Here is a 27,087-nt window from a genome sequence, read left to right as displayed (position 1 = left end):
GCCTCCTCACCCCTCCCTTGTCCCAAATACCATCCACTCCTCTTTCCCCCGAGTGGCGTTCGTTCCTACCACGGTGCCAGCAAGGCACAGCTCAGCCTCGCGAGTTATTGTCTCAATCAGAGCTCCTCCTCTAAAGTCACATCACCACCATCTCATAAAAGCTCCGGGAGGTCGCTCGGCTCGTGAATACCCATAAGCCCCCTGTCTGAAGCTCATACATGCGCTGGAGCATTACAAGAGCAACATTACATCGTCTATTGTTGTGGCATCCAATCAGAAGAGATGTGCTATTTCTGCATGCACAAATACGCTCTCTCTGTCTCTCACTCTCTCTCTCTCTCAAGCACACATGCATACACACACACAGCCATTTTGCTATTTCACCACCCACCTCCACAATACAGCTGTGGCTGCGTCTCCTGTGGCTTAACACCTCTTGTGTTCATTAGCACTGTGCAGCGGCATGTCAACAGCTCTTATTTACTAATTAGCGGCTGATGACAATAGCTGAGAAGCACAAAAGGAGAAGGACAATGGTGATCCTCATCTCTGACGCCCGCTGTCCTATGACAATATGAAGTATTAGCTACTCAGCTGTGTAATGAGCTCTTTCGGCTCTCGCTGGAACGGACAAATGCACGGCACGTCACGGTTTTGTCTTGGTATCAGGAAAAACACAAACACAAAAACTGCAAAGTTGTGATTTTTAGATAGAGAAAGTTTAGTTGTGAGGAATTCTTCCTCCAAGGTCGAAAGCAAATGCTCTGAATGTGCCTGGCCGGTGGGAATTGGAGATAAAAATGTCAAAGACGCCGTAAATAAGAATATAAATAATAAAGTCCCCCACCGAGCTTGGTTAAATTGAACAGCAAAGGGGTCGTTTTCTCACACACCCTCTGAGATTTTAATCTCTTCTGCTAAATCTTTTCCACCCTTTTCTTCCTTTGTCTTACATTTGCTCCCCAGAGAGACAGTGCACGCTGCCGCACGCTGCTGTGATGTAACGCTGAAAGGACAGGCCCTGCCAGTCGACCCTCAGGGCCAGTCAACTTGTGAGTCAGTGAAGAAGGATCATGAATTTCATGAGTTCATACATTGACTTCTAGAAACAGCCAGGAGCCGTTGTATTTTTCCTAAAGTGCAAGTGGAAAATAAGAAAAACGCGTCATATCCAAATGACAAAATAGGTAATTTGTCAACACAACAAAATGCACAGAGCCTATGAAGGTTTCCTGCGCTCTCATTGGTTGGATGAGGGCATGCAAGCGGCGCTCTTTTCAAGGAAAAGATCATATCAATGGTAAAAGCTCAGTGTTGACTCTTGGTGGGTGTATTACAGAAACCACACAGTGATTATTCAGTTGACACGTTCATTTGGGAGGAAAACTTGACACTGTGTTCCAAAATCGCTAAACATAAATTCTAGTCAAAGATTCTCACACTCATAATAAAAAAATTAACCTGAAACCTTGTAAGTACAGAAAGCAAGACTTTGCATTAGCACAGCCGCTGTGTCAGGACCTGCCAGTTATAAGCTAACAAACAATATAAACATCCCTGAGTCTGAGTCCGACCGAGTCTCAAACATGTGGCTGAGTCTCTCCGATGTTTCCTCTGCTGACTATGTTGATATGCACTGCTCTTTCACAGGTCAACCTAGCGAAGCAGGATTAAATCTGAATTTAATCATATTGAAATGGCTTTGAACTGCAGTGTCGAATCAATTGTTTTTGTATTTGATTGTGAGCCATATACTGTATGTCAATCGACTCATGTGACAGCGATAGACTCACACTAAAAGTTTTTATTGAGTATCCGCCAACCCATCATTTCAGAAGGCAGAGGAAAACGTGTCAGGACTTAAACAGGCATGAGTGAAACAGAAAGAAAACTCCAGTCACGTCAAATGATGTGTAGGTGCACAAGAGAGAGAGGGAGAGAGAGAGAGAGAGAGGGAGAGAGAGAGGTGGGGGTCGGGGGCGGGAGAATAAAGCAACGCTGAGTGAACAGCTGGATCCCAGGTGAGAATTTACAACATGCATGCGCTGTCATAAACAAAATATGAACTACCTGCCCCTCCAGATGCCCCAGAGCTCATCAGCAATGCAAATGGATGCGTGGCACCTTAAGTCTTCTTTTCCTGACAGACGACTACTGACACCTTTAAAGTGAAACCCCCCCACCCCCCACCCGTCATTCATTTTTTATCGGATTATGCGAGATGAGGAGAGCGGGTATGTGATTGTGTGCATATGATCGCAGGTGAGGCGGGCGTCGTGATGTCCTGCAGCGGCGCGTGGTGGTAGGTAGGTTGTGGGAGAGGTTAAAGGTCAGACTTCACCCACTTAACTTGTATATTTTAAAAATACATTAACACCAGACACATTGAGTTTTTTAGTGTAACACTCTGTTCTTGGCGGATTGTTTTTTTTTTGGGTTTTTTTGGCATTCTTTCCTCATCACTCCCTCCTCCTTCTTCCCAAATCCTCCTCTGACCTCTACATGTGTCCGTGAGCCCCCGGTGAGTGTGGGCGTGGGCCGCTCTGATCCTCCCTACAACACCAACCACGCCTGACCCCTGATGCATCACTCGCTCACAGGCACACAGAGAGAGAGAATGAGCGAGAGAGAGAGAGAGAGGGAGGGAGAGAGTAGAAGAGAGGGGTGCTATCCATCTCCTGCAGCAGTGTACTGTACAGTGAGAGAGATCAGTGGTCCTCTCCTGCTTTCATCTCCCAACTCCAGCAATCTGCCACCTGGCCTCCGCACAGAAACTCTTCTTCTGAGCCTCGCAGCGTATTTTTTTTTCCCTTTTCTCTCTCTAAGTTCTTTCTCCTTCGATGCATCTGTCCAGTCAGACACATTCACCCATCCATGCGCACATGAGCGTTCTCCTAACGCTCCCTTATGAAACGGACCCCTGTGCATCCTTTGTGTTTTCCCTCTGATGGGAGCTGGATTTCTGCCTTGGGTGAAATTTCGCCTTTTCAAAGTCCTAGCATAGCTTCACTTTCATTACAGGTTTCCCTTGATCCATGTTTTGGTTGTTAAGGAAGGAGATTACACTCACTTGTGCATGCTCGAATGGAAATTTCCAGGCCACTCTCGGTAGGTGAGTCAAAGAGCCGGGGTGTCCACTCATGATTTCCCCTGGCACCTGTAAAGAGAGCACTGCGCCAAAACATGCAGACCCTCACTCCCTTTGTTATAAGTGACTACCTCTCCTCAAGTCGTGCCCCCCCCACCCCCCACCCCCCACCCCCCACCCGTCATTCATTTTTTATCGGATTATGCGAGATGAGGAGAGCGGGTATGTGATTGTGTGCATATGATCGCAGGTGAGGCGGGCGTCGTGATGTCCTGCAGCGGCGCGTGGTGGTAGGTAGGTTGTGGGAGAGGTTAAAGGTCAGACTTCACCCACTTAACTTGTATATTTTAAAAATACATTAACACCAGACACATTGAGTTTTTTAGTGTAACACTCTGTTCTTGGCGGATTGTTTTTTTTTTGGGTTTTTTTGGCATTCTTTCCTCATCACTCCCTCCTCCTTCTTCCCAAATCCTCCTCTGACCTCTACATGTGTCCGTGAGCCCCCGGTGAGTGTGGGCGTGGGCCGCTCTGATCCTCCCTACAACACCAACCACGCCTGACCCCTGATGCATCACTCGCTCACAGGCACACAGAGAGAGAGAATGAGCGAGAGAGAGAGAGAGAGGGAGGGAGAGAGTAGAAGAGAGGGGTGCTATCCATCTCCTGCAGCAGTGTACTGTACAGTGAGAGAGATCAGTGGTCCTCTCCTGCTTTCATCTCCCAACTCCAGCAATCTGCCACCTGGCCTCCGCACAGAAACTCTTCTTCTGAGCCTCGCAGCGTATTTTTTTTTCCCTTTTCTCTCTCTAAGTTCTTTCTCCTTCGATGCATCTGTCCAGTCAGACACATTCACCCATCCATGCGCACATGAGCGTTCTCCTAACGCTCCCTTATGAAACGGACCCCTGTGCATCCTTTGTGTTTTCCCTCTGATGGGAGCTGGATTTCTGCCTTGGGTGAAATTTCGCCTTTTCAAAGTCCTAGCATAGCTTCACTTTCATTACAGGTTTCCCTTGATCCATGTTTTGGTTGTTAAGGAAGGAGATTACACTCACTTGTGCATGCTCGAATGGAAATTTCCAGGCCACTCTCGGTAGGTGAGTCAAAGAGCCGGGGTGTCCACTCATGATTTCCCCTGGCACCTGTAAAGAGAGCACTGCGCCAAAACATGCAGACCCTCACTCCCTTTGTTATAAGTGACTACCTCTCCTCAAGTCGTGCCCCCCCCACCCCCCACCCCCCAAAGCTGCCATGAATCTCAAGCCTTCAGGGCGTAATCGCCTTTCCTTGACCCATGGGGGGGTTTAAATCCACCATCTTCTCCCCATTTATCACTGGAAAGTTCAACACTGAAAGTCCTCGCTTTCACCTTTGTTTCAGCGACCAGCACTTACTGCTAATGACTTCAGGATATTCCACGCAGAGTGGAGACATTGATACAGGAAAGTGTGCATTACTGCGCTGGCTGTAAAACACCTCTCTCTCTTTTTTTTTTTTTTAGTGGCCGACCCTGTAAGTTGGTTATGAAAACGTTTTAAGAGCAGGTCACGCTCTGGACTTTAACTATTCTCAGGGGAGAGACAAAAGGAGCAGAGAGTTAAAGGACTGGTCGCTGAGAATGATTTAATGTTATCTGTCTTAAACCTCACCTCACTGCACTTCACTACCTCTATCAGCTTCTTTTTCCCTCCTTCTCTTTTACCCCTTTTAACCTCGCTTACAACTCTATCACTGTCCGCTGCTCCCGCCTCCACATCCCTGCCTGCAGCCTCAGGTTGCCTCTGACCATGTAACTTTGTAACTCACATTCACACAAAAGTGCTTTTGTGCTGTGCTTTCTGCACCGCATTTTCCTCTTTAAGAGTAATCCATCCGTGCTTTTGAGAGGCAGCTCTCTTAAGTGCACCTTTTCATTGAAAACATGCAGTGTTTGAGTTGCTCTGCGGCTGTAAATGTGGCAGTTATAGTGTTATGATGCCGGTTTCAGTTCGTCATGACCCGAGCCGTTTCAAATATAAGAATATCCAACATCTCTGTTGGGTTAAATAAAAAAAAAAAAAAAGGGTTTCAGTTTTCTTTTCACATTTGGTTTGGACAAACTCAAAGCCAGGCTGCTGTAATACTGGCCTCCATTGAGCGTGATTGACGTTACAGACACTAAATAGACTAAACTAAACACCTGTTTCACTCCTCCCCCCCTTTTTTATCCACTGTGCTGCCTCCGTTAGCTCAGTCTGTCGTCTGATTTTGTTTTTCTTGTGCAGAACAAATTTATCTCGGGGACAGGCTGAATTCCAGTTTGTCAACCCGGCTCACACAGGGAGCTCCTCTTATTATGTTGCTGTTGTAAATTTTAAGTGAAAGATGGCTGATGATGCCAATGTGATGTGACAGGCACCTGCTTCAGCGTTTGTGTCTTTCTGAACTCTAGAGTTTGTTTGTGAATGAAGATAGACTTGTCACAGTGAGGCAGATGTAAAGTGATGGATTGTGAATGTTTAACACGTAGGGAAAAGATGCTAATTTGCATTGTGGGAAGCTTAAAGGTCCCATATTTATAGACTCTTCTGGTCTTTTATTTTGAAGTTTTGCTTTTAAGAACCAAAAACCATCTCAGTGTAGTTTTATATCTCTTTCCCTCAGGTTTCTCTTTGGAGCTCTAGTAACAACAGGAGGCTCTGAACCTTGTGACATCGCAAAGTTACAGAAGTCCTAACGGCTGCTTTTAAGGCTCAGTTTCTGAATACAGGCTGTGTGCATTTTCTCTGTGGACTGAGCGCTTTGATACTTTCACAGTATTAATATAGAACCTAGACCTGCTTTATAATCAAAAATGACATGGAAGTCCCACTATATACAATATGGGACCTTTAAGCTCAATGCTTTCTCTATATATTTAGATGTTTCCCTCTGCGCTGCTTCCAAATAGATCAGCTGACTGAGGGGGTTCAAATTTTTTCACTTGAACTAATCAGATTTTGCCTCTCCCGCTGGGAGCCAATCATCTCGATGCTGTCAGACTTTAAAACTCATTCCTTCCTCTGCAGCTGTCGGACCGATACAGCCCACCACCACACCATTTATCAGAACCAGTCATTCCAGAGAGCTCGTCGGGAGTCCTGCATCAGATCACGTCCATCCAGATCTGCAGCCAGACCGCTCGGCACTCATTTCACCATCACCGGTGGCTGAACTCCATCGAGGTGTGACTATAAACCTCTTCACCCTGTGAACTCATCACGTCACAACGGTGTTAAAAATGAAGACTTCATTCATATCCGTTCAACTTTTCCTAATGTGCACACCAAATTAAAATTGATTTTATTTCTTAATAACACTTTAGGCCTTTCCTCCAATCAGTCTCGCTTCGGTGTTTACCTCTTCATGATTGCCACTGTTGTTTGGCAAGAAACTGTGCCATGTATAGGAGCAGAGACACACTCTTGCCTCGCGTCTATCGCCTCATCACTGAACATAGCTCACTGCCATTGCAATTCAGAAAATAGTACTGAACAGATGCTATGTTTCCAGACATTAGGACCCTGCTGAAAGCAGCACACAAACACAACAAGCGCGCATGCACACACACACACACACACACACACACACACACACATGCACACACAAACCTTCTGTAGCTGGAAGCAGTTGTGGCGGAGTTTCTGTCTTATTCGGGTTTTTGTGTCATGTGTGACTTTGGGCTATTATGTCAACTTCCTCTGCAGACTTGCAGGGCTGAGGTGGCTCCTGCAGGACGGAGCTGAGCTGGCTGAGCATATGGTGAGAGGAAGCTGCCTACGGAACCCCTCTTCTTCAAACTGAGGAAGAACACGCCGCTAACAATTTGCACCCCCCCCACACACACACACACACAGACACACACACACACACACACACAGACACACACACACACACACACACACACACACACATTGCACCGAGGAGCCTATGTGCCGTGATAATATCGCTTTACAATTTTGAAATTGCATAAAGTCGGAGCTCACTAATCCAACAGTGACAGGAATTGCAGTTTTGGATTTAGGACTCGATTCTGCCGAAGGATCCAAGGGAGGAGGCGGGGTTTTGTTTGTTTGTTTTTTAGCTCTGGATGAGACATTATTAGGCTTTAGAGGAACCAGGCCCATACATTATGATCACATTTAGTTTTTAATTCTCCAATCCTCAGGTAGTGTGTTGACTTCAGTTACCTCCACTTTAAGGGAAGGTACGGTGGCCCTGCGAGGTCAATGCACTGCAACTTAAGAAAACACATGCAAACAGACAGAAATCAAACAAACTGAGAAAACATCTTCATCAATTTGACATCTCCCGCAAAATACTCACAACACAACATAAGTGTCTCCAGTGGACACAAAAAAAATGATGAGGGGGCGCCCCAGTGGCTCACCTGGTCAAATGCAGCATTTCTTATATGTTTACTTGTTGTCTTGATCATTTCAGGATGATTTACAATCATGCTATTTTTCTTAACTGATCGAAAAAGAAAAAAAAAGGCAAAGTAGAAGTGACTGGGATCCATCAGAGTGGCGAGTACAGAATAACCACGAGCCATGAAGGTAAAGGAGTGAATGTTTCTACCTGGCCTATATAGGATTACATTGCTACAATATTTCAAAAGTTCTGTTCAAAGCACAGGTATGTATAATTTAAACATTCTTGACTTTTGGCAAGGTGCGTTCACCACCTGGGAACCCTGAGATGTAAGAGCTAAAAGCAACACATTTTCCTTTATGAAAAAAAAAAAAAAAAAAAACTGGTGCTATCAGAAGAGTTTGGAACAGTATAAGCACATGAAAAACCTCAACACGCTGTAGTGGTTTTAACATTATTGGTAATAATGTGCTCCCAAAGCTAAAATGTTGTAGGTTGAGTATAGGTGGGCTTTAAGTAGGCAGGAGAGCTGGCAGGGGCACGACGCCTTTTGAAAATAATTGAGTTACAAGTGAAAAAAATTTGCAACAATGGCGACGGTGTGATTCTTCAAAACGTGAAATGTCAGGTTCACTTATTCATGAGCTCCTCGTACTGTGCTGTACGCTCCCGGAGAGCTGCCACAGACGGGTCCCTGCTCATGTTGGGTGGGTGGGGTGGCGGGTGGTGGTGGTGCATTGTTAGGACAACCGTTAATGATTTAATACACAGTCGCTCACCGCGGGAGGGAGGGAGAGAGAAGCGCTAACTGAAAAGTACAGTGGGCGTGAATACAGCATTATGAGAGTTGTTAGGACGAGTTGAGAAGCTCCCCGCGGCGAGAGCCAGAATGTGGGTAAGCCGGTGTCCTACCCCTCATTAGTGATCAGTGTCTTGGCCACCGGTCTGCCTTTATCACTTGACTATGTGAAGCTATTAAAAGTGAAAGCAGTCAAGTGAAACCAGACGGGGGGGGGGGGGGGGGGGGGGGGGTCTGAAACAGACTGTGGTAGCCCCATCTGGAGACTTTGTGTAGGAGAATCTGGGGTGGCAGGTTCTGCCAAGTGTCTGACATGTGCCCAACTCGGATAGGTAGAGATGCAGAGGAGCCGGGCACCCGACCAGCCACCTGTCCTCCTCGGTATGTAGGCGCTGGTAAATTGGCGAGGCCGAGACGGTCGTCGGCCAGTCAGAGCGGAGTTAGTCAGGGAAGCACATAGAAGTAGAAACTTTTAATGGACAATGTGCCAAGGAGGAGTAAAGTTTTCTTCTTCCAGTTCAAAAATCCTACATGAGCGTTTGAGGCTGCACACACCTGCACACACACCCCCCCCGAGTCTCAGGTGTTGCCACAAGACATTGCCAAAGTAGCGCCTCACACACTGGACTGGTTGTTGTGTGAAACATGAAATATGCCTCACAGCAAGTCCATCTGGTTACCGTAACGTCCTGGCTACAGCTTCCATGGTGTCCGAGGAACTAACCTGACATGTGTCTCCCTTCCCGGCTTTGCTCCTCCTTTACAACCCCCCCCCCCACCCCCCACCCACCCACCCGCTGTCCTCTCCCCTCCAGCTGGCTCCTCTCCTCAGTGCATCTGTGAACTTGCACTGGGTAGTGTCAGTGTTTGCTTTCAAGGCGTTTAGCTAATGCTATCGTGCCCCCGGGCGACAAGGGGGAAAAAACAAGCAGCAAATGCCTCTCCATATGGGTGCATTACTAAGTGCTTGGCATGGCTGAAGCATCCTACCCTCAGCTTGCTCAATCATGGCCATTAGTTCTATTGTTCTTATAGTGAGCAGGTCGTATCTGCTAATGAATCAGAGGGAGGGGAAAATAAAAGCAGTTTTAACATGCTTCAGCGCCTCAGTATTACTCACAGAGGCTGAATTATGAAAGTGTCTGTGGTCACATTTCTGACACTTTCTCTCGTGATTGAATTCCCATGCCCATGTGGGTTATCATATCAAACAGGATAAAGCTTTTGGAAACAGTTTGAAGTTCTCTGCAGGTAGCCGTTGCTCCGGAGGGGTTAGCTGGAGATTTTACAGATACTGCTTCCTCTGCGCTGAAAGTCAGCATATATGTAACCAAAACAGATGCAGCTGTTATCCATCCAATTGTGTGCATAGCTAACATCCTCCTGATTGTATTTTTCTTCTCTGTTCCACTACCCCGGCAGCAAAGCAAACAATTAGTGGTTTCACTGTATAAAGCCGCATCGTGAGTGCCAAGGCTTACTCTGGCACCACACAGGATTTTTTAAATGGAAAAACACTGTTAGAGCCCCCCCCCCTTTTGTTATATCCTATTATACAATGTGCCACCAGCTGACAAGATACTGTGGTCACTAATGCTCAGGAGAAGCCACGGTACATCACAACACTGCAGTGTCATCAAACTAATGGACCATTTTCATTAACTAACTGACAAAAAGAAAACGTGCAATGCCATTTCCACTGGCATTAGTTAGCATCAGTTGAAATGTGTCCCTGCCTTCAAGCTGAAAACCCAACTTAAAGAAACCCAGGTAAACAACACGGTCGACTACAGATGACATTTATATACAACGAAACTGCAACAGCAAATATATTTTTGTAGGAAACATAATTGTGACCGGTTTACATTTTCTATTAATGTATAAAAAGATGTGTTGTTCATTTACACATTTTGCAAGCCGCAAACATGTCTATATGTATGTAGGTATATGTATTGGTGTCCAATCTTGGTGTACAATATTCATTTATATTTATATGTAGATACTCACAGCACTTGGTTAAGGTTAGTGAAAGATTACGGTCTGGTTTAAGAAAAAGTTTACAGTGACTTCATCCACAAAAACGTGTACTGCTGTTTAAAAACCACCTTCTATATCTAATCTTAACCAAAGGTCCTTCATTGTCTAACCCTAACCTCCAGTCTCAACCACCCCAACCTTTTTTTGTCTTTGATTGTAAATCCAGTACTCACTGGCGTGTTGACCCTGTTATGGTTCACCAACCTCTTCTCTGGCTCGCAAGACTCATTTACTTCACGGTTCTGCCATTTGTTGCAGAGCAGTCGACGTGGCGTCGCACCAACCAACCAACCAAAACAATTAGCTGAACGTGTTGATTCTCAGTGGGTTTGCGGTGCTAGTACCCCATTGAGATTACATGGGGTCATTTGATTACATTGTAATGTCAAGAATATTGGTCAAATTAAACATCGCAGGAAGATTCCACTCGTTTTTAGTATGAAACTAAACTGTAAACAAATCCGACAATTAAATCGTAATATTTTATATGTCACATAACCTGAACTTGTGGTTCTAGAGGCACCTTGAAAAACAAACTGAAGCAAAAACCAATCTTGGAGTTTACAGTTTCTAACAGGCTCCATATACCGAGAGCTCCAGTTTAATATCTGAACACATCAGACCAACCTTTCCTCTGAATGCTCTATTTTTATTAATGAAGTGTTAAAGTAGATTTATCTGCCCACATTTGCCTTAAATGACACACACCCAACCTGTTATACTGTATAGCTTGCTTCGAGCTGAAAGCATGGCACTGAGTGACACCTTTAACATCCTTTTATGCACACGCTGACTGCTGAGGCGTAGACTGAATACATTAATGTCATACGATTTTATGCAGTCCACCTATAGAAGACAGGGGTGCGCTGCTGTATCTGCTTCCTCGAGAGTCCCTGCTGCCATGACTTTCATTCGCAGCATTTATTGCCACATTAGTGATTTCATACACATGCTAAGCTCTGCCTGTGGCTTAGCCTGCCCTCCCCTGAGGGAGGTGGAGCATATGCCCAAGGAAGTGAAGTCAACAATTAGATGCTTTTTTTTAACAGGCATTTCAATCACAGAGCATCCACTAGGCAAAGGAAAAAGTAATTTTTTCATGTTGCGTTCCTTGGAAGTGTAAAAGCCTCCTGTAAAAGCGTACGCAGACGAACTGTAGGCGTATTTGTTTGTTTGTTCCTGTCAGTGAATCCACCGCCGCGTGCTTTGATGCTGTCCTGCCTGCAGAAGATCATTTGCTGCACCTGGAGCTGATTGACCCAACAGGAACGAGCAGGGTCGTCTTTCTTCTTCTTTGTTTACACCTACATATCTTAATGGCTATAGCCAAGCTGTCAGACTGCCTGTTGATCAATAGCTGCGCCCAAGTGTCTTCGGAGGAGTTTAGATGAAGAGGGACAGAGAAAGACATAATACACAGCATTTATTTCTGTCTCCAGCAATGTGTGGCCTTTTCTTTATTCACACTGTAAACATTGTGTTGCTGTTGATGGCACAGGCTATAAAACAGCATGTCAACACACATATTGCTCGCCTTTTACTCATCACCCGGGCTCTGGTCTCTCGCGGTGTACACGGCCGCCGCCGCGAGCAGGCAATAAGGGCCACTTGAGAGTTGAGCTTCTTCACTGCAGCCTGATAAATCCTGAAAAGAAAAGAGAGCACCAGAGAGAGCTGCAGAGGTGGCGTCAGCGTCGGACAAAGAGAGGAAGAATTGAGCACATGCACTTCAAAAGAGGAAGAAAGAATTTCAATCAAAGCTGCGTTCGCTGGTCAACTGGAATCAAAGGACATGATGGTTTAAGGTGTAAGGTAAAAAAAACAAAAAAATGTTACATGACACTTGACGAAAATGTGGGACCGTTGATGTGGTGAAAAAGTGTTTAGTTCAAACAACGTACTAATTAGAACGACAGTAATGTGTTACTGATGCTTGATTTATTTTTAATGTGCTCTGTGCAGAGTGTGAAAATCTCTCCCCCAACATTCTCCGCGTTACAGTAATGACTTGTTAGCTCTGGGCCATGTCTGCTCGGGCCAGAGGGTATTCTCATAATTTACTCCTCGCCACTCTGTATTTCTGTGTTTTTCACCGACCTTGATTCAAGGAAAGCTCTCTGTAATATCATGGCTTACGCCTGCTAATGCAGTTCAGTCTGACCTTGCTCCTACAAGTCGGCGCAGTTTCTGGCTGGTAATGGTTATTGTTTTGAAGTCATGACCCTCGATTTAGCTCAGCCGTTTTCACCCGGGCATGAGAGCGAAGCTGACAAGCAGCCACACCTGCAAGTGGTTTTCCATTCTGACCTTTGACCTCTCTGTATATATTGCATTTAATGTATAGTTAGGGCTCAGTGTTTCTGACTCAATAGCCGTGCTAGCAGCTTAGCTCTAGGGATGGTGGTGACGGTGTGTCCGTTTCCTCCGTCCACCACTCTGATCCAGACACAAATATCACAACTATTAAATGGATCGCCCTGAAATTTGGTACATTCATGGTGTCCTGAGGATGAACCATGCAGTCATTTATCTTATCATGTACTGGATGGACTGGCACCAAATCCGAGTTTATTTTCTTTTCTGGTTTCATGTTAAACAAATAATTTTGTTTAACATGGTTTTCCCACATAAAGACATGCTCCACCCACCACCGCTGCTTGCGCTCGGTTGACAGGTGAATGAGCAGAGCGTATCAAAATGGCTAGCAGAGGAAACGTTGGAGAGTCTCGTTTGAGCCTCAGTCGGACTGAGACTCAGGACTTTTTGAGGAATGTTTAACTAACTCAGGTGCCCTTTGTTTGTATGTGTGTGTATGTATGTTTGTATGTACGTAAGTATATCTATCTATGTATGTATGTGTACATATGTGGATGTGTATGTATATATGTGTATGTATGTATGTATGTATGTATGTATATGTATAGTTATTTTTGATAGACAAATGTAGCAATGATTTATATATTGATTACAGTAAATATAGATGTATATATTGACATTACATATAATATATATTATTAAGAAACTGTATGATGGTATGAACTAGTAATTAAATTATGTTCATTAATATAAGAAATAATTATTATATAGATTATGTTTTCATATATATGAGGAAGCTATTATTCTAGCAAGCATTGATTTATGAAGTAGGGGTGAGATTCAGTAAGTGTTGACTTCTTCCCACTCCCTTTCGGATGTGGTTGACATTGCATTGCATCATGTTTTCTGTTAGGTGTAAGTTCACTGTTTTCAGTGAGACCATTGTGCTTTCTTTTTTTATGTTTGTTTTTGTTTTTTTCTTTCTTTCACATATTCGAAATAAAATGATCAAATCAAATGTTTGATTATATTGTTTGTTAGCTTATAACTGGCAGTGGCTGACACAGTGTCAGCGGCTGTGCTAATGCAAACTCTCGCTCTCTGTACCGACCAGGTTTCGGTGACCGGTGAAACAGCAGTTCGTATCAAGATGGTCAGCGTTAGAGGAAACATTGAAGAGACTCAGCCCAGAGTTGGAGCCTCGATCAGATCCAGACTCAGACGAGGAGAACGGTTAGCGTAGTTAGCATCTTTTATTTGTTTATTTTGTTTGTTAGCTTGTAACTGGCAGTGACTGACACAGTGTTAGTGGTTGTGCTGATGTGAAGTCTGTACTAAGTTTTATTTTGCCTGTCCCCTGCCCCCGCAGGTTGACGGGATTAGTTCCAAAGGTGTGACGTATGAAATCCTGAGTGTCATTATGTACTTTTTTTATGAGTATATTTCATGTATATAACATGAGTTTTCATACTGAATTGCCTTATTGTTGAGTGGAATATGAGCTTAACTCATTATGTGTACAAGAATAAGCTATTTGAGCTCTGATTTCATTTAATATTAATAATTTTGTCAGTATTTGAATACAGACGAGCTAAAGCTGATGACGGAATTATTGAGGCCGCCACTCTATCATACTGTGACCCATAATAGGTTCTTTAGAACTCCTTTTTAGGCTTTGTTTATGCATTATTTAAGGCTGCAGTGTGTGATACAGTGACCTACTATAGAACCGGCTATTTTTAACATCAATTACTGCCCCCACCCCTGAGACAGACAGACGGAGAGCATAGGAGAGAGAGACGTTTCATTTGGGGTTGAAAGGAGCTCTTTACTGTGCGCTACTGTACAGCCGCAGACCTGCTATCTCCACAGCCACCCCCTCCTGCTGATGATCAGCAGGCAGTCTCTCAGCTCAGTGTGGGAGGTGGCGTCTCTCTTCTGTTCCTCCTCCTCCTCCGTGCAATTAGAGAAGTCTGTCAGGGACAAACTGGGCTTCACGTGAACACACGCGCACATTCTCAAACGCACACGAGCCGAGATAACATGGCAATTTATGTCCCAAAAATAGCCGCTCTCCACCTCGCAGGTTCCCGGGCCAACCATGTTAAGAGCTTCATGCACACCTCAAGTCTGGAATTAGCAACAAGTGCACCCGAGTGATCATCGTTACTCCTTTCCTAATATGGCGAGGAAGGTGCGTCGCGTGGAGCCGGCTTGGGTGCAAGAAAACGAGTAGCTGTACTTCTATTTAAAGCGCCTTCACTCATCTCCGTCCCTCCTTCTCCTCGTCCTCGATCACAAACGCAACCAGCCTCTGCGAAACAATCAGGTGGGCACGGGACGATAAGGATTAAGAGATGATAACGACTCCGGGGGAGCGCTTATCAGTCAAATTAGTGCATTAATGGCTTCAAGGTCAGGTCCTGACGCTTTTAAAAGACAACTCACGCTTTTAACACCCTCACAAGGTCTCTGTCTACGTAAAAGGAGCTTAAGCTTAAAGGTGTCGCCCCCATCTGCAGACAGATTGTTCTGAGGTTTATGTGGGTAAAAGTAACCAGTGATATGATTCAGTAATAGTGTGTTAGTTATTGATCAGAAAGTTGTTCACACTGAAACTGACTTACTTAAATCATACTGTATATCGTTTTCATCATCTAGTTTGTTTTCATCTTTTCAAGTTGGCTTAGATGAAAAGAAAAGATTTAACGTGCCAAGGTTTTCTTTTCACACAAACTTTTCCTTTTAGCTTTGGTTTTCATTAAGTGTAATAACCTTTCTCATTGATTTTATAAAGCAAAAGTATAAAAAGAGTTCAAACAGATGACATCCACAAACAAAGCACATATTGCATTGAAATATTTTAACTGGCATCAGGAAGGGCAAAATTCATAATTAATTAAGCATTGTATCTTTTCTTTTTATTAGCGAGACTTCCTGTTGCACAGACAAACTGGACTAATTCACCTGAAGCTGTGAGATTGAGAAAAGTACATTTTATTCATCACATGTCTTCATGTGATGAAGCCTCTCCTCTGAGATTTGAAACCACTGGCAACTAATGGTGGTGAATTAGATTCTTCTCCGCTTTTAGCCAGTGTTGCCGTTCATGGCCAGGTGAGCGTGTAAGAAGGCCTTGAGGCAAAGTCGGTCCCCTGTCGTTGCCCCCACCTTCTTCTGCTCCATGTGTCCTCTCTGCCTCATGCATGTCACTACCTGGCCCCAGGTTCTCTCTGTGTGTTGAGCAATTTGTGGTAATTCAGTACACAACTTTATTTACCATTTCAATACAATATATGTGCTCCACTTTCCTGTCAAAATAAAAGCATAAAAATATCCCAAAAAAGAACAAGTGACTTTTCTGGCTTCTTGGGGACAGTGGGAAACACTTTTACACTAATCACATTCATTGCCATTTGTGTTTTATCGCTACCTAATGAATGTAAGTTTAATATCCATTCTCCTTTTGAGCTCTGCTTTTGGTCTCCACCAGCTTCTGAGGGAAATATCTGGCTCTTTAGCTGCTAAATGCTCCACTGTGCTCACAAGCTAGTTGCTAATTTTGTCTAGCTTGTAGTTTGGTGCTGCGCAGGTAGCGTATACCCTAACAGAACATTTGTGGGCTTGAAAACCAAAACAAGGAGCTGAAGGAAGCTAGAATGGGAAGCGAAGAGTCAGGGCTCGTCACTACAGATGACCTCATTCACGTTACATGTAGTCGTTTAATCCATTAACAATATAAACATATTAATGTCTGTTGTCCTTTAACAGCTTTTGTTAGCTTTAGCCCACCTTTCTGTCAGGAACTCTAAATCAGTTGATACTAAAATATTGCCTCTGACTTCCCTCACAGATGCACCTTTCCTCCATATTCCTCCTTCAACTGGACTGAATATGTCCTGCAGTGACACCTCCAGAATATTTTAGCTCTTTTCTCTGTAAAAAAAAAGAAAAGAAAAAAAGAGCCTGACTTCTGTCCTCTCCCTGTCCCATCCCTTATTCTTCTCTCTCCTCATTACTAACCAGGTCACCGGTATGACCCACAGTGGTGACGCATGTATTTGTCAACAGTTGGCTCATTAGGAGAGAGTGCCTGCATCCCAGAGTGGGAATGGATCCATCACACATGCAGTACAGAAACACACACATAGGCTACAGAGTCACATGCCAAGTGCATTATTCCACATTCATGCAGCTGCCTGTTTTACACATGCACATAAGCTCTTGTATGTAATTGTATAAGTTTATGTACACACACTGTTCTGAAATTCAATTATGCCCCGTACCTCCCTGCCCCGAGTCGGGGGTGTGAAATGCCAGGCGGTGTGACAGGAGCAGGTGGATATTATGCTTGTGGAGCAAATCTGGCAACCAAGGCCTGCGGGAGAGAAAGACAGAGAGGGAGGTAGGGAAATATTAACGGGAGAATAAAATGATGGTGACAGCAGAAAATGGCAGCGCGCTCCAACATGGTGCTTATGGATTTATTTGCTGTGTGTGTGTGTGTAGAGGGGGAAAGAAGAGATAGAGAGATGGTGTGTCAGTTCGAGTTTCTGTATGACATTTTGTCGGCACTTTATCATCACTCTCTCTGGTTGAGTCTCACTCACATGAGACCTACTTTATGTAATAACATAATGATCCCTACTTTATATTTCTGGGGATGATACCTGTCATGACGGGTCACCGATCCATGATTACACTTTTAACATTTAAGTCACATAATTTCCTGCAGTTTGCAAGAGGAGTCATTTTTACTTCTAAAACACAAGCAGCTTGTGATTTAACTTGTTTTTGCCTCCAAAAACTTCCATTGTGGTGACTTGGGCTGCTGTGCTGTAAACAAAAGCCAACTTTAAATTGACTTCTAAACTGAGTTATTTGGAACTGAAAACAAAAGCCGTCCACTGTTTTGCAAAATTGCAAACAAAATGAGGCCATTAGTGGAAATTCATCATGCCCCAGCAGTTTATTCCTCATTGTTCCCATGGTTTAAGAATGCAAATTTAAAGCACTTTCCTTAATCAATTGCCAGCAATATTAATGATCAACAACAGATTAATCCGTAATAGATTATAAAATACAAAATGCATGGTTTTTCCTTGATGAAACCTGTATTTAAACCTTTTACAAGGTTTCTGTTTGCTGAACTACCTATGCAAATGTATTTTAATCGTAATGTTATGATTTTAGCATTCATTTTAAAAGAATAGAAACAGAACAGATCGTCTGAATCATAAATTACACAAAAATTGGTGCTACTTAAAAGTTCTGCAATCAGGATATGCAACATATATTTATACATTTTATGCAAGTAAATCAGGTAACCACATGGCAAGGTGTATGTGCATCAAAATGTGAGTGCCTGTCTCCTTTCGAACCCGAAAAGGAGGTGAAACAGAAGTGTGAAATGGAGCAAAATGTAGTGACCACAATGAAAAATATCCCCTACCTAAAATACTGTGGTACAAGAAACATGTTATTTTGTCACCGTCATGGTTTGTTTGTAAAAAAAAAAAAAAAAGAAAAGTCAGCATGACAAAACTAAAAGGCAAGAATGTGTCATTTTTAGCTGCCTTTTCCCCATAGCTTCCTGTACTATGGTGAGTAAAATCTAAACCAAATCCAAAACTATAAAAATAAGACCAAAACAACCAAAAACTGAACTTTTCTCTAAATTCTGCAAGTTCAAGAAAGGTTGCCTATTGATTTTCCTGTGGTGCTGCATCTCATGTGCTCCTCTGATGATTTGAATACACCTACAAAGATGTGTTTTTCTCTGTCACCTCCAGCTCTCCTTGGTAGTGCATGCACACCACACAGCGTCTGCAACGGAGACCATCAGATAATAGAATTAGATGCCGAGCTCTTCTCCCTTCAATTATCTGGTTGCTCTTCCATGTTAAGACTCCTGCTGCTTCTCAGTCATCCTTTCTTCCCAGCATCCTTAAGGGGGGGGATAAGTTGAAATGCTGTATCGATTTCTGCCATTTCTCACATTGTTGCTTTCAGTGGTTGGCTGCCTTTGGTTGTGTTACTTTAATTCTTTTTCAGGCTCCTGTTCTCTCTAAGGCAAAGCTTCAGTGTACCTTATCAGATAAAACTGGCAGAGTCTATAAAAGATGCGTAGGTGTAGAAAGTAACTATACCGATAAAAAAAACAAAAAAACATGAAGTCTGGTTGGCAAGCAAAGATGAATTGCGTGAATAAGTGCAAAACATAAAATTCTTAGACATCAAAGACCCCTGTAAATGCATCTTTTAATCCCAAAGGGAATTTTTTTTTTCTCTCCTTTCTCCACTCCCTTTGTTCGCTTACATTTTCCACTTTTCATCTCAAATCTCATGTACAATAAAAAGGTATCCAGTGATGTTGATGTCAGTGTGAGAAATTATATTGTGAAGAATTTTTCTACCACACACAGAGACGAAAACAGGCAAAAATCCCACAGGTTGTCATCTAAATCTGTGATTCCCAGTCAGGGGTATGTGTACCCCATGGGGTACCTACTTCTGTACATGCCAGGTGGTCCATGGAAAGATTGTAGAGTTGCTCAACTAATTTGACAAAAATACAAATTATGACTAAATTGTAAAATCTAATAAAATCAACAAAGCATTACAAATTGGTGTGATGCTGAACTTAATCTATTGCAGGTAGCTTACTGGTTAGGCTAACTTCACAATAGCACCTTAAAGGGGCTATGTGTAAGCTTTGCTAATGCTACATACCCAACGTTAGCATTAACAGCTGTTCAGAAACATTGTAAGTTCAGCATCAAACTTCATTCCTTTACTCACCAAAGCAACCCTCTTGTTTTTCATCAGTTTCTATCACTTCTTTTCTTTTACTGAACTTAGCATGCTAACCAGCTAGCCCTAGCACAGTCCGACTGTCTCGTCACTTTCCGTTACTGTAGCTTCCAAACAGGCCTGAAGAAGTGGAGCTGCTCAGAGGGCGTATTGTAACCTTTTGTATTGCGAACACAACAATGGCTGAGGCACTTGCCAAGACTGGTAAGTAAATAGCTGTTAATGCTAACGCTGGCTATGTAGCAATAGCAACACTTATATGAATAGCTCCTTTAAATCTAGGTTTTGCCATTGAGAGTGGGAAAAGTAGTTAGCAAGCTAGCAGAAAAGTCGACAAACTAAGCTACAAGTAAAAGGTAAACAGTTTGCATTGTTAGATAACAGTATTGATAATGGATTATCGACCTTAACAGTGGGAATTCGATTGTATGAAAAATATTGTAACAACATCTGCTCTTGTGTAGTCTTAACTTAACATCCACTTTAACACCAAAAGCATTTGGGGCACGACGGGTGGGGTGGATGGAGGGGTGCTTGCATTCATCTGATAGTGATGTAGGGGTTTATCAGACTAAAAAGGCTGGGAAGCACTGATCTAAATCCTTTCAAAATGTTTAAGTCAAAATACACAACAGGAGGGGAGATAACGGGGGAGAGCTGAACACCTCATTTGATGTTATTCCTGTATCCCTCTCACTGTCCTGTGTTCAAATTTAAAAAAAAAAAAAAAAAGAAGAAAAAAAAAATGTCTTCCTCATTTTGCTGGTTCCCCCTTGAACGACTTCAAGCACCCTGAGGGATCCTCAGACCTCACATATCATTAAGCTCCAGATACTGAAGGAGAAATGTGGAACAGCTTCAACAGGGTCTGCTTCACTGTGATGACCCTTTGCCTTCTTATATCACCACTGATTCCTCCCTCCAGGTGCACAAGTGAAGAACAGACTCACTACATTGCTCACCGGTTTTGTTTTAAGTGCAGAACTTGAAAGGCTTCAGACTCTCCCTCCTGTTAATTAGGCAATTGGGAGATCTAAGGAACGGAGGTAATTTGGGTTAAAACAGCAACGTGTGTCAAGCATTTATCCGAATGGCGTTTGCCATCCACAACAAAGGTAGGGGGCAGCTGTGATCTGAATGCGAGCTCTTTCAATATTTCCTCCGCTTACACATGCACCGGTGTTTATTAGCGGGTGATGAGCGGATCGGCTGACTTGCATGGTACGTAGTGTTCCCTCTCCTCAATGCGCTCAAGTAATGAATTGGATCTGAATGAATGCTATGGTTAGATTAGTTGATTTGCTTTCTCACAGCCGCTGAGATTTTTCTCTCATCTCCAGCACCAAAGTTTGGTTTACAGGAGAGAAAAAAAAAAAGCAAGAGGATAAAAAACAAGGCAGAAATGATTGATTTTAATGGATTTTGCCAGAGGAAAAATGAACCGGGTTCATTAAATAACAATGAGAGAGCATCACAATGTAACTTCAAACGATCCCTTTATGAGTAGGCTGTTTTTCTGTGGCACAGCAGCCATTTAATAACTTGTCTGTTATTCATGAAAGAAGCAACCGTAACCTTGAACAAACCTTGTTTTCAAAGAAATTAATTTATAGCTCAAAACGAAGGAGGAAGAAACTCATAGAATATTGCCCTTAGCGCTGGTGTGTCTCCTGTTCTTATGTGGTGGCATCTGTATGGAGGATGTGCTGCATCCCTTCAGCTGTGCTTTATTTTGTGATAAATTGTAGAGGCTGGAAAGGTGTGCTCAGCAAACAATTGCTTCAATTCAGACATAAAAAGTACATTTTGGAGGGTTGGGATGTCTGTTTAAACTGCACTATTTCATATCTTATTAGTTAACTTTTTCCAAGGACTGATTTACTTGTTTAACAAGGCCTCAAACAGAATACATGGTTCATCGGTGCCTTCCAAAACGTGGCTGTTTCAAAACATGGGTCAAGCTCCAAAAAACACTGGATCTTACATTTCCCATAATGCAATTCACTAAACTTTTTTGTTAGACCCTCCCTGGCTGGTAAACATCCATTATAAGAAACAGTCTTTGCCATGCTAGAGCCACCGTGCTTTGAGCTAAGTGCTAACATCAACATGCTAATCAATAGAGCACTGACACTAGCATCGCTAAAAACAAGTGTAGTCTAAACCCAAACTGAGGTTACCCTGATGACATCACTAGGATTATCTTCAGTGACTTTACTTAAAGCTTCCTACAGAGCTGCACATATGACATTACACAGCTGTTGTACCCATGGCTAGCTAGCTGATCTTGATGTGTAAAATCAGTGATTAGAAAGGCTTTCCTTCATGGTTCAGAGAAACTAACGTTGAACGTTGATTGGAGATTAATTTAGTGTTAAAGTTGCCCATGCATCCAGCCCAACCTCCTCCCTTCAAGGTTTTGTGGCAGTGCCAGAACTTCATGCCTTTGCAACAAGAAAGGCTCCTACACAAATGTGTAACGATTTTTTTCCTTCAATGTGTCACCCATCTGCATATACTGTATATCTAAGGATATCATCTGAGGATCAGGTTTTCTGTGCTACAGGCTATCAGAGGGCGATGTTCACTCTGACTGTTTTATTCACGAGCACTGGTACATGGAGAGCCCTGGGCAGTGACCTACCACAGCTCTGCTTCTCCTTGTAGCCCTCAGCCTGTTGCATATCGGTCCTATCTGCAGGTTTCTTGTACAAATGCTTTTTCTTCTTTTTTTAGAAACATAATGACAGTGAAAACATTAGAGTGTAATAATTATTACAACATTGTTTCATTTCATTTTATTGTTGAGGAGCAATTATCAATAGATTTTAACACACTAGTGGCCTGTGCAGCCCGCTGGAGCCCTCGGGTGTCCGTACCATTAGCTGCTTGTCCACAGAAATGTTATTGTGCATCAACTGCAGCTACTTGGCCCCTATGATGTTGGTTTAAATCCAGCACCAACAACCATGAGACGTTTACCACTTGGACGATATCCCACACACATATCCTATACCCAGCCTTTTATCCAACGCAGCCTACGGCTAAAGGAAAATATGCTCTGATATTTTTATGCAGAGCTAAACCGGCAAACTGCTAAAGCTGACTTTCCCCACACAAAACTAGACAGCGATCCCAGAGGAGTCCCCACACTGGCTTGTGTCGGGTAAATGATGCTTCATTATGCCAATCTTGAGGCATGACCATGGGCTAGAGGTTAATGTGTTAATGTGCTGACCCTGAGTTTTTTCACAGTCGGTCAGCAGACCTGTTCGGGGAGCAGCTTCGGCGCACGTTAATACTCCAGCAGTTTGGCAAGACATCTAGTCTTTCATCTTCGGCAGACAGGGGGTGGGGGGTGGCGGGGTGTCAGGGTGCACAGACAAATTACCCTGATCACAGGAGGCCGAAGCTCGAGCACTCCAGCTTAGAGTCAACATGAATAGGATGTCCTTTCTCTAATTAGGCAGTACCCATCACATGTCCTTTAGCACATTCAGACGCCTGGGCTCGAGAGGCGAAGCCATCCTGAGAGCCCCAGCTAAAGAGTCTAATCTACAAAACCCAGTCATGTGAGAAGTTCGGGTTGAGAACGACTCCTAAAGGGAGCCTCTGAAAAGCATACATCATGAAAGTCTGGCCTATTTTTCCCCCCTTTTCAAAAAAGGCACCTTATTATCTACATGCACCCGTTCTCTCTGTGAAAGCCACCCATTTATTATCACACCATTTGCCCATCATGTGCAAAGTCACTCCTCTTTAGACACCTACTCTCCAGACTAGCGGTTGCCATTAATGATTACCTGCCATGCCTTGGCTGAGAGATGAGCCTAATTAATTATACATGTAAACCAGGCCTTATTCTAAACTGAATTTTCCACTGAATGATACAGGTGTCAGTCAAAGTCAGCGAGTCACAGCCAAGTCACCGCACATCTGCCGCTGTCACACTTTTGGCGGCGATAAAAGGCGGAGGCAAGTGCGTGGAAAGTATAACGCACATTTGTCATCTCTGAAATTGCGATTGGATGAGGGACGAGACATATTAGTCATCATTAGACAAGAGAGGATGAAGGAGGCTTGAAAAATGACTTATAATGCGTTAGAAAAGGCTTCTACTAAAATTGCATTTCTCTTGCTGACAGAGCCAAAAGTGTTTTGGAAAGAGACCCTGGCATGGGAAGCCTCTCTTTTTCATATAGTGAATCAAATCTCCTTATGTTTGATGAAAAGAGAAGAAAAGAAAAGATCGAAGCTTAAACTTTGCTTCTGTGAGACATTGTTGACCATTTCCGTTAGAATAAGATACATTTAAAGGTAGTTCTGAAAGGATTAATCAATTAATTGATCAACAAAAAAATCTCCTCTACACTCGAAAACATGTTTGCGGGTTGTCCGTCCGTCCCATACTCTTGGAATTTGGTGCAAACGTTCACTTGGACTCAAGGATGAACTGATTAGATTTTGGTGGGGAAAGGTCAAAGGTCAAGGTCAAAGGTTTTGGCTTTGTGAATGCAATATCACAGGAACTCCTCAAGGGAATCTTTTCAAATTTGGCACAAATGTCCTTTTGAATACAAGGATGAAGCGATTGGATTTTGGTGGTCAAAGGTCAAGGTCACTGTGACCTCACAAAACACGATTTTCTTGACTCACAAGTTCATATGCTAATTATGACACAATTTAATGTAATACAATACAAACAATTTTATAATTGATCAATCATTTACATTATTGATTAAAGCAAAATGTGTATTGATTCCAGATTTTGAATTGTGAGAGTTTTGCTGCTTTTCTCTCTTTCTCCACCTAATTTCAAGATGTCACCTCAGACTTTAACTCAGTGACTCTCCCTCTTGTCTCAGCTTCACTTCCTGACGGCGTGTGTTTCCCGCCACTGTGATTGTCTGCTCCGCCCTTATGTGTTGCACCTGTGTCTTATGTCTCACCTCTCCCAGTGTATTTAATCTGTGTCTTCCCTTCCTTGTGCCCGTTTGTCTTTGTTCCTTGTGAGAAGAGTTTCAGCTATTTCTAGTGTTGGTTTTCCTTGAGTGCGACATAAGCCCAGTGTCTTGACCTTGCCTTAGCCTTCTCCTCTGGATTATTCCGCCTGTGTTAATTTGCTCTCTCATGTACCGACCGAGTAAAGAGACTTCGCTTTCTGAAACCTGTTTTCGTGCTGAGTCGTCCCTCCCTCGTGGGTTACCAGCTCTTGACAGTCGTTCACAATTTTTGAACATTTCAAACACTAAACGATAAAGTGATTAATCAAAAAAGTAATTGGCAGATTTCATCATTCTTTGCACTTCTACACACAGAGAGGATTCAGCCATCTCTCTGCAGTATTGCAGCTAGTTGCCGCATGATGACATCTCCCGCGCCCTCGCACACTCAGCCGTGGAAGTTGCATGGCTAACAGTGGAAAGTGATCTTTCAGCTCTGACGTACGGGTTGCTTGATCCCATTCTGATGGCACACTGCAGCTCCACTGCCCATCTTCCTCCCATGTTCACCCGTGTCACTCCCTCCATCCCTCACATCTATCTGTCTAATGGTACCGCAGCCCCCTCTCTAGATACTTCATTATGATGACAGACACCAGGCCGACAGGCACAGTCTGTGTGTTTGTGTGTGTGTGTGTGAGTGTGTGTGTGTGTTTCCGCCACTGAAATCTCCTGGCAACCCACTTTCCCCCTTTTTACACTTCTTTCTCAATGACCCTCCCTTTCACCTGGCATTAAAATGCATCACTGTAATCAGAGGGAGCAAAGACAGAGAAGCACAGTCTTGGAGTAGATGCACCTGAGAAGCGCCGACGACCTGATGATCCAAACCTCACTGGAGCTACTGCCAAACATATTTGGTCATATTAAGAACAAAGTGTGAATGTGCTCCATCAGGGGAGACAGAGAAAGTGGAGCACACAATCAGATGCTTATTAAAATATGCTGTATAAGGCATTCGCTTATGTGTTGATCCTATTGCAGGAATTATTTATAGGGGGTAAAACCCTGTAAATTAATTAACTTAGGGTGATTCCCCCCCTTCGCGAGAAATACGGAGGGTCTTAAAACGAAGTGGTGAAGGGTTGAAGCGGCGCACTCATTGGAATGACAGTGGGGACATTTATCAGTCAGACCAATTTAAATACAATCTGACAGGCAGAAGTGTTGGATGAAAGCCTGAGTAGATGAAGTGTGTCTTGTTGAGATTCCTGAGAGAGACTTAGTGACAAGAATGATCTTGATTGAAGACAAGCAAAAAGAAAGCTATAGTTCTGTATTTCATTTTTTTGTTTTTATTTTGGGTATTTTGGGTTCAATCACACAGCAGTCAGGCAGTAACATATTGTCAAAAGTAATTGTCAGCGAAACAAGGTGCTTAAGTCGAAAAGAAGTATTATGCTGTAGTAATTAGACAAGGTAAAGAAATCTGGTGGGGAAATAAATCAGGTGTTTATAGCACAGATTGACAGGCATGAAATGGAAGATAGAAGAAACTTTTCAACTGCAGGAAACTTCAATCCTCCGTTTGCTCATATTTACCACTTTTTCCTGCTGCTGTTCAGGAGGCCATTTTTGGTTTTTTTTTAATGCTCATTTTGGGTCATTTTATTTTATGGCTCACTGGCACAGCGGTTTCCACAGCAGGAGAGACCTGAGTTCAAACCCCACCGGGGCTTTTCTCTGTGGGTCTGCGTGTTCTTCCCGTGTTCACTGAGCATCAGACTGTAGATTCGCCTAAATGCAGATGACAAATTCCAGATACAGTATGAGTGAAATGTACAAAAATATGATTATAGTTGGATGAGACGACTACATGAAAATCTTGCCTGCTGTCATTTTAAACTTGGTGTAAATGTAACATACCACCTGTATTTTCACCATTTATCTCCATGTACAGTTGCTATCTATTGAAAAATAAATTTAAAATAATAATCATAATAAAAACAAAGCAGCAGCTCTTGTGTGAACAGCAGTCACAAAAACAACAGCTTTTGAAGCGGAGGCAGATTCCCCCAGAGAAGGTCAGCGGCTCCACTGTCCGCCATCAGGGGGTCTTTCTGTTCTCTGATAGCTCCCATGTTCTCGGCGTTAATCGCTTAATTAACTGCACTTTCTGCAATTGAATTAAAGGGAGCGTAATGGTGCACAAAGTGTGGAACGGCGTTGACCCTCGAGGCAATCCACGGTCCCTCGACAATTATCTGGCCTTCTACTAGAACTGTCTGAGGGAGCAGAAGAATTATTATGGGAGCTCTTTATGGTGCTGTTCAATGCGGAGGCTATATAGCTGCACGGATATAACGTATGTGTGGATTTAGTAGCTTATGAGGTGAGTGATTGTGATTGAATCAATTGAATGGTTTCATGAATAATTCCCTTTTGAATAAATTATGTGCCAAACTTGTCTCTGTAGCATCCGTTTTTTATTTTTGCTCCATGTACTCCTTGGAAGTCGCACGATATTCATAGAGTGCTCTGCCGTTTCCAGTTTGACATAAGAATATTGGATTTGAGGTAAATCCTTTTTTGGACGCCGCCTTTCCATTATCCTTTTTGTATTTGGTATTTAAATGTAAGCCAACTAATCCTAAACACTGGGTGTAAAATGAGAATTTAAAGGTCCAACATTTTAT

The sequence above is a fragment of the Seriola aureovittata genome, chromosome 22 (genome assembly GCF_021018895.1).
Source record: "Seriola aureovittata isolate HTS-2021-v1 ecotype China chromosome 22, ASM2101889v1, whole genome shotgun sequence".
In the NCBI taxonomy this organism is placed as follows: domain Eukaryota; kingdom Metazoa; phylum Chordata; class Actinopteri; order Carangiformes; family Carangidae; genus Seriola; species Seriola aureovittata.
The sequence above is the reverse complement of the archived record's forward strand: the minus strand, read 5'-3'. Positions refer to the sequence as shown.